The sequence below is a fragment of the Macaca fascicularis genome, chromosome 15 (assembly GCF_037993035.2).
Source record: "Macaca fascicularis isolate 582-1 chromosome 15, T2T-MFA8v1.1".
NCBI lineage: Eukaryota > Metazoa > Chordata > Mammalia > Primates > Cercopithecidae > Macaca > Macaca fascicularis.
In genome coordinates, this window is record NC_088389.1 from 9,244,838 (window position 1) to 9,254,367 (window position 9,530).

A 9,530-nucleotide genomic window follows, 5' to 3' on the forward strand; every position below is an offset into this window, starting at 1 on the left:
TTAATAGGCATACATGCTCAGTTTTCTCCCTCGTACACATTTTTAGTTGTTGTCCCGGCATTGTGATACTTATGTAAACTGTATGCGATATCTTAGGTAGGAATCAGAATTTTAAGGTAAGAATACTTAAAGTTATGTATTTTTCAAACTTTCAAACTGGATATTTTACATGTCCATTATATAACTGTAATTAAATTATCAAAAAGGCAATACCTGTCTTTAATATGGGTGATGCTCTAGCTTTTCTTTTTCCTTTTTTTTTGTTTTGAGACAGGGTCTCACTTTCTCCCAGGCTGGAGTGTAGTGGTGCGATCATGGCTCACTGCAGCCTCAGCCTCATAGGCTCGAGAGATCCTCCCACCTCAGCCTCCCAAGTAGCTGGGACCACAGGTGTACAGCACCATGCCCAGCTAATGTTTAAAATTTTTTGCAGAGACAGGGCCTCCCTCTGTTTCTCAGGCTGGTCTGGGATTCCTGGATTCAAGTGATTCTCCTGCTTCATCCTCCCAAAGTGCTGTGATTACAGGCATGTGCCAGTGCCTGGCCCCATATAAGTGGGATGATGACTTGAGCCTAGGAGTTCCACACCAGCCTGGGTAACATGGCACAAGACCCTGTCTCTACAAAAACTAAAAAAATTAACTGGTCATGGTGGCACCTGCCTGTGGTGCCAGCTACTCCAGGAGGCTGAGGCGGGAGGATAACTTGAGCCCAGGAGTCAAGGCTGCAGTGAGCTCTGATCTTGTCATTGCATTCCAGCCTGGGTGACAGAGTGAGACCTTGTCTCTTAAAAAAAGTTACTGGCTACCGGATTATTCATAGGAAAAAAACCTGAACTCTGCTCTAAACCTCATACCTAGTACAAAAATTAACTCAAAATGGATCATGGACTAAAATGTAAAATGCAAAATAAAGATGAAAAGAGGAGCTAGAGACTGGGAGAAACTATTCGCAAACCACATGTCTGATAAAGGACTCATATCTATAATATATAAAGAACTATCAAAATTCAGCAGTGAAACCGAATCATCTATTTTGAAAATGAATAAAAGACCTGAAGAGACATTTCAGATAACATATAAGCACATGAAAAGCTGTTCATCATGAGCAATCAGAAAAATGCACACTAAAGCCACGTCACTATACACCTATCAGAATGCCTAAAATAAAAAGTAGTAACAAGACCAATGCTGGTGAGGACGCAGGGAAACGGGATCACTCACACTTGGCTGGTGGGAATGGAAGACGGTACAGACATCCTGGAAAACAACTTGACAGTTTCTTAAAAAACTCAATGTGCAATTGCCATAGGATGCAGCACTCACATTCATGGGCAGTTATCCCAGAGAAATGAAGACTTATGTTCACACAAAAGCCTATATGTATCTGTTCATAGCAGCATTATTTATAAAGGCTAGAAACTGAAAACAACCTGGAGACTGCTCAGCAGGTGAATGGTTAAACAAACTGGTGCACCCAGGCCCCAGATACCACTCTGCAGTAGTTAATGACATCCTTGTTCATCAGTCTTTCAAACTAGAAACCACTATTGTGTTTACTCCCCTTGTTTCCATCCTGGGTCTGAGTGGACTTCATTTTGCATTTCTTTCCAATGCATTTTCCCTCTGTCCTTTCTGGTTGCACCTCATGCCTCATTTGAACCATTGTAAGAGCCACCGAATTGTTTCTCTGCCTCATCATGGAATCCTTTCTACACTTCATGCCCCGCATTGTCATTGGAAAAATCTTTCCAAAACATGAACAAACTAACTTAAAAGAAATATCCCAGGTAGCCTTCCAAATAAGTATAAGCTTTCTGTGAGAAGTTTGACTTCTTGTCTATAGGGAACCCCAGGACTGTAGAGAGACGGATTTGCTGTCTGCATTTTCAGATCAGCCAGAAATCCCTGGAGGGGCCCATGTGGAATAGTGGCACAAATACCGGTTCTAGAATCAGAAGCCCTCATATCCTGGTTCTAACACTAGCTGGATGTTCTTGGGAAAGTTTTGATTTCATAACCTCAGAAACTCCATTTCTTAAGAAATGGAGATGAGAAAACATACTCAAGGGATCACATAAGGATACTGGGAGGAGCAGATGAGGGGCATGGTGAACATGCTGTGTAATCCGTGAAGTACGTCGTATGTGTGAGAAGTGGAGCTGTGTGGATAACGGTTCTGGAATCATTGTATGAAAACGATGGAAAGCACATTCGTAGTTCTGCCTGATGATAGCACTGGGCACCTGTGTTGTACGTGACTGCAACATGGGTGAGGCCCGGGTCAGTACAGCTCACAGTTTGCTTTTCATGCAGGTAGAAAGGCCCCAGAGGACCCTTCCCCCTCCAGCTGTAGGAAGGAGGTGGCTGTCTCCTGCCTCTATTTGGTGGGATTGTCTCTGGCTCCTTGGTGACAGGAATGCAGGGAGTGGGGGAAGAAAGCCGGCCTGACTGCTCACTAGTCAGCCTTCCCCCAGGAAGGAGTGGAGGGGTCATTTCGTGGTAACTTGCCAAGTCTTTCTTAAGCCATCTGCTCTTTGACATGACCAGCATGACAAGTAAAAGACCCATTAGAGACAGATGGGCTGTGTGTCCCGTGCCTTTATGGCTTTGTGGCCTCAGAGCTGCCAGAACTCGATAGCTTTCTGGGGAACGGTGGGTCAACCAAGGGGCTGAAAATAGAGGAAGAAAATTCCCCCTCGCTGCTCTGGTCTGGGAGTGATTACTGAGGAGAGCGGCATGGAGGGCCCAGCCGTGGGGTCCCTCTCAAGCACACCCTCACCGCAGTGGGAATGCGGGTCTCAACCTCCCTAGGCCTCCGTGATTTTCGTCTGTCACATACTCACCTCCAGCAGGGACGTCTATGGTGATGAGATGAGGGAGCATCATAGCACATGTGGCACTTAGTAGGCTTGTGGTGAGTGGACGCTGGTGTCAGTGGAACAGGAGACTGGGAGCTGCATGTGGACGCACTCACGTGCTGGTGGTATGGGTGGACAGAGGAGAGAGGGGCGCTCTGCCGTTCTCCTTTTGGTCTGTCACCCCTCCTTTTGTGAACAGAATCCGTGAGTGTATTCTGTTGCCCCAGTCAACTTAGTAGGCTGATTGCTCAATTTTCTGCTTCCACTTTTGATTTCTTAAGAATGGGAAAAGGAATACTTCAGTTACTTTTCTGGTTGATGGCATACATTCCTTGATATCACCTTAATGCTTTTTGATTTCTATGTATTTTGGATGCTGGAGCTTGCCTGACATCTGTGTTTTTATGCCTCACACTCTCGCGTAACTGTTGGCCACACCAGGACCAGAGAGAAGTGACCAGACCATTGATAGCAGGGCCAGGACTGGAATTCCCCAGCCTTTTGATGCCCAGCAGGCTCTGTTTTCTGTATTGCACTGCTCTTTCCTGTTTCGACCCCTGTTAGGACAGTGGATGTGAAATGTAGCTGGGCGCTTTTGGGGGTGTGATACAAGTATGGCAGATGCCTCAGACTGGCATTTTTCTCTGACTCTGAATTCTCATGGCTCAGAGTCAGTCTCTAGGATACTGACCGGGAAGATACAGGAAGCTGTTCTGTATGGCAAACGATGCCAGGACATTTTTTTCACCCGGCAATTTGTTTGGTTTGGACTGGAATAAATCTCTGATGTTGGTTTCTTTGGCAATATTATTAGGGAGTGGAGCCTGACTCGTTAACTTAGCCCGATTCATAGTGCTTAGAATCTCAGTGAGTGTGTGTTGAACTGAGTGGAAGTGTGAGAGCATCTTGGACAGTGGTTTGCAAACGTAGCTGCATCTGGATGGCTGTGAAAAAAGCATGCTTGCTTACTCCCGACCAGTTGAAATAGAATCTGCAGGAATGGAGCCTGGGCAGGTCTAGTGCTGTTAAAAACCCGCAGGTGGTTCTGATATACCGTAAAGGTTGAGATCCACTGATCCACAGTGAATTGGAGGCCTGGATCATAGACATGCCTTACGCTTTCACCAGCTTAGAATGGCTCTTGTGCTTTAGAACTGTGAAAAAAAAAATTGTTACCCAAACAAATGTGGAAACAGCCTAAATGCCACATCCTGTTACTACCTGTCATGAAGTATATTTAGCAGTTATTCACTCTATTCTGATCTCTACCCATTCCACCTTTTCTTCATGGAACAATAATTTGACAGTTGGTTATGCAGAACCAGAGTAAGTCTAGTTTGATTGGCGGGAAACGATTTTGGGTATGAAGTACCCTTTAGGCATTTATTGAACTCTTGTTTGTACCACCGCTGTGCTGGACAGTTTATAAATATTACTTCTTTAAACAAGGCCTATTGAGTCAGGCTGCCTGGGTTTTGCTAAGTAGTTGTGTCATTTCGGGTAAGTTTTTAAGCTTATATAAACCTGACTTTCATCTATGAAATGGGATGGCAAGGGGTCATTATCATCTCACAGGATCGTGCAAATGTGTGTGTAAAGTGCTTAGTTTCGTGCCTAACACATAATAACTAGTTAATAAAGTTATTACACCATCGTCGTCATATTTAAATGTAAATATTAAGAGCTAATAAATTGGTAAAAGGTACTATACCTTTACCCCTTGACTACTTTAGTTTTAAGTGGTTGGGTTAATTTATCCCTTAAATATTGGCCTCTTGAATACCTTGAATTTCAATTGAACGTAGCCAGAGGATTTCATAATTGGACCATTGCCTCTGGAAGTTGGAGCTTTGTTTGTTCGTTTGGTTTCACTTCCTACACTAAGCATGTGGCTGTGCACACCTTTATGGTGACTTCTGGTACTGGGGAATCAAAGCTTCGTTCGCTTCTTTGGAGGAGATGATCTTATGCTATATGAAGCACTCAGACTTTGTTAACTGTGTACCATCCAGACAAGACCAGGTGCTTCCCATGGCAGCCTGTCCTTTTCTTAGCTCTCTCATCAATCTAGCCTGTTCCTTCTATTCCTCTTTATACTAGAACTTGTCTTTGAACAAGGAATGTTGTTTTGTCACTGCTAGGTCTCCAGCAATTAGTAATGCCTATCACATACTAGGTGCTTCCTGAATGTTAATAGGTGATAATCTAGCAGAACACAAGATAAATCCACAGGTTGAGATTTAAGCTGTGTGGTATGAACGCTGCATTGGCAAACTTATTAAATCAATTTTGTTAATACAAGTTTAACATATTTTAGTAACTGACTTAATTCAGGAATCATTTACTGAGTGTCTTCTAGGCCAGACACTGGGGACAGAAAGGTAATAATATATGATCCCTGCCTCATGCACAGGAAGTCTAGTGCGATGGACAGACACGTGCCAATGGCTGTCATGGAATATGGTGAACATTAAGATAAAGGGGCACCCTGTGTGCTCTTGGAGCACAGAGCAGGGTTTGTGTTCTGGGAACATGGGCTCCATGTGAGAACACAATTTAAATTTTCTTTTTTCTTTTTCCTTTTTTTTTTTTTTTTTTTTTTTGAGACAGAGTCTTGCTCTGTGGTCCAGGCTGGAGTACAGTGATGTGATCTCGGCTCACTGCAACGTGCTTACCCCAGGTTCAAGCGATTCTCATGCCTCAGCCTCCCGAGTAGCTGGGATAACAGGTGTGTGCCACCACGCCTGTCTAATTTTTGCATTTATAGTAGGAATGGAGTTTCACCATGCTGGCCGGGCTGGTCTTGGACTCCTGACATCAGGTGATCCTCCCACCTCGGCCTTCCAAAGTTCTGGAATTATAGGCATGTATGTATTCATCCTTTTAAATATCTGCGGGTAGAACTTCACTTTAAATGGGTACTAATTAAACTATTGAATGACTTTAGTATGGATTGAATGACTTTGCTTGGGCCTCGTTTTTAATTTCCTTCATTAGAGAAAAAAAAAATGCACGTTGAATATCCCTCGTCCAAACTGCTTGGAACCAGAAGTGTCTCAGATTTCTTTACATTTTTGGATTTTTGAATATTTGTATTATACTTGCTGGTTGAGCCTCCTGAATTCAAAAATCCAGAGTCTGAGCTGTTCCAATGAACATTTCGTTGAGCGTCACGTCGGCACTCAAAAGTTGTAGATTTCAGAGTTTCTGGTTAGGGAGACTCATCCTGTATGGGTGCTGGAATGTCACAGGAGTTCTGGACCAGAGGTTGGGTGACTAGGGTTTGGTTTTCGCTTTGTTACTAAACAGGCTGTTTTCTTCCATAAGCTCAGCTTTAGATCCCCCGGTTGTCAAAGAAGGGAATGGGCCATCTGATGTTTAAGGCCTCTGTTAGTTCTGACTTGGAGACACCTGGCTTCAGTTCATCTTCCTTAGGAGTGGACAAAGAATATGGGAATTTTGAAATTGTTAGTCAACATCTACAGGGTCGTTGCAGCCTGGTTTTGGGTAAAGGTCATCTTTAGTGAGCCCAGGGAGAAACAGTGGTTTAGCTGTCAGCTGAGAGGGGTAAGCGGTCCTATTAATTTTCCTCTTTGTTCGTGAAAACATTGTTAAGGGTCACAGCGTTAGTGGAGCTGGCTGGAAAGAGGAGGGGAACTCACTGTTACAGGTTATATTGAATGTCTTTAGTCACTAAATGCTTTTTATGATATGTTTTTTGGGATTTCAGTGTTGTATGATTTCTCTGTGTTAAGCACAGGAAATTTAACATCAGCAAAAAAGAATGCTCTTTCTTTTTTTTTTTTCTTTGAGATGGACTTTCGCTCTTGTCACCCAGGCTGGAGTGCAGTGGTGTGATCTCAGCTCACTGCAACCTCGACCTCCTGAGTTCAAGGGATTTTCCTGCCTCAGCCTCCTGTGTAGCTGGAATTACACGTGCCCGCCAGCATGCCCGGCTAATTTTTGTATTTTTAGTACAGATGGGGCTTTGCCATATTGGCCAGGCTGTTCTTGAACTTCTGACCTCAGGTGATCTTCCTGCCTCGGCTTCCCAAATTGCTGGGATTACAGGCATGCGCCGCCATGCCTGGCCTTGAATGTTCTTTCTATGGGAATCTACGAAAGCCAGCTTTTGAGTCTAGTGGCAGAAAACCTCTTCTTCATTGTTGAGCTGTGCTGTGAGCTTGGAGGGCTTCAAGTCCAGCTGAAAAAGCTGTAGTTTTTTAGGTCAGTTGGCTGTCTTGGAGAACTTAATGAGCACTGGGCTGGAGTGATACTGGCAGAGTTCATGAGCTGTTTGAGACTCTCAAAGCCTAGATACTGGGGTTGCCCAAATACGTCAGCTGGACTCACTATTTGTCTCGGGAGTCGGGGGATGGAAAATGCTGTGGTCTTAACTCTTCTCTTAATTTTACAGTGCTGTTATTAATGCTAAGAATGATTTCATACGTTTGCATTTTGCTTTGTAATTCACAGAGAATTTTAAAATCCGTTATCTGATTTTATTCCCTCAGCAGTTCTGTGAAAAAGGTAGAGCAGTTTTCATATCTTCTGTTTTCCCGTGATTCTCTTGTGGCTCACAGAGGCTAAGAGCCTTCACCAAGGTCATCGGGTGAATGAGTTGCAGAGCTGGGAGTAGAGGCTCAGGCTTCTAGTGACCCTGTTTCTTCCTTGATAGCTCGCTCTGGTGGCGCTATGTTCAGGTAACTGCACATGCTCGGTTTGGTCTTTCGTTAAATCCCTGCCCCATTTCGGGGGAGGTTCTTGGGAGGCTTCTATTCATTTTGGAGCATTTAAGTATCTTGTCCTCTCTCCCTCTTCCCAGATGCATGGGCATTTCTGCAGGCCCCCAGGCTGGCCCTTGTGCGTGGGGACGTCTCTTGCCTCCACGTTGCTTGCACGCCGCCTTCTGAAGGGGCTCTTCCCCGCATGGAACCCCCTCGTGCTGCCTCCACACTGCAGGCTGTTCGGTAAATGTTCCTAAGTCAGCATCATTGTTTTCTAGAAATGGGACGGGGTATGGATGCCAAGTTCTTTTCTGTGTGAAGTCTTCGATTGTATCATCTTGCCTTCCCCGTGTGTGCTCCTTGAGGTTGTCGCTGTGCTGCGGTCATCTGTGTTCCCTAGGGTGCCTCCCTTGGAGTCCTGGCCGTATTAGACATGCAGTCAGTGTTCACGGCCTAAATGAGAGAAAGGCCAACAGAGCCATTAAATCTGGAAAATGACAAGTGAGGGAAAGGAATTTTTATTGAAGGCATGTGAAAAAGAAATCTCTTTAGAAAAGTTGACCTGTTTCTCAACTGGAGTTGAATTTCAGCTCAGAAAAGCAGCTGTGTGCCGAGGGCTTTGGGATTTCAGTTTGTGACAGATGAATTGAATTTGTTGTTGTATGAATGTGTTATCCTTTTGTGGTTTTATTAGACCTTTCTCCCAAATGGAATCGATTTTTCTATAAAACTCACACTTCCTTTTTGAGAAGTGTAACACTAATTGTATGGGATGGTCTCCCAAAAGATAACCAGCCAGGAACCAAACACACTGCCTGAGACTCACGGCCCCTGGTTTCTGCCTGTGCAGCTGCAGGGCAGAGAGGCACGCTCGAGCTGAAATCAAGACGCATGTCTGCATCTTCTCTTTCTTGACTGCTGTGTCGTCTCTGAGCTGGCCTGCCCTCAACGTCTAGGAGCTTGGTGGGTGTAGACACATTACGGTATGGAGGAGGGATATGGCGTTGCCACAGCCAGGAGACTCGCTGAAGTCTCTGTTCTCTTCCTGCTCACTGCTCTGACTTTGTACAAGTCACATTTGCAGGGCTGTGCACAGTGGCTTACACCTGTAATCCCAGCACTTTGGGAGGCCGACCTGGGAGAATCTCTTGAGCCCAGAGTTTGGAACCAGTCTGGGTAACATGGTGAAAGCCCATCCCTACAAAAAATAAAAATTAAAAAATTAGCCAGGTGTGGTGGCTCATGCCTGTAATCCCAGCTACTGGAGAGGCTGAGGTGCGAGAATCACTTGAGCCTGGGAAGTCGAGGCTGCAGTGAACCATCATCACGCCACTGCACTCCAGCCTGGTCAGAGCAAGACCTTGTCTCAAAACAGACAAAAACAAACAAACAAAAACCCATGTGTAATAGTGGCAGTAGTTAACTTTTGAAAGTTTGAAGAAAAGTTTCTAAATCACCTGTGACCATGGACAATTTACTTAGCCTTTCTATGCCTCAGTTTCCTCATCTATGAAAAATGAGAGAATATGGTACTGATCTTACAGGATCATTAAAACATTGCCCAGATTGCTTATAGAGCTAGAGCTTTTTCCTTGAAGTACATGAGTATGGCTGTCAGACATCTGAAACCCGAAGCCATCTTACAACATCATTTGGATGCTACCCCCTCTCCGCCCTTTTTTTCCATTTGTAAGGGACAAGGATCCAGGAAGGAAAGTATCAGCTTACAAAGGCTTTTGTTACAATTAATCCTTCATGTTCTTTCTTTTGGTATCTTATTCTCTGTTTACATTTTTTTTTTTTTTTTTTTTTTTTTTACATTTTTTGAGACAGAGTCTTACTCTGTCACCCAGGCTGGAGTGCAGTGGCATGATCTCGGCTCACTCCAACCTCTGCCTCCCAGGTTCAAGTGATTCTTGTGCGTCAGCTTCCTGAGTAACTGA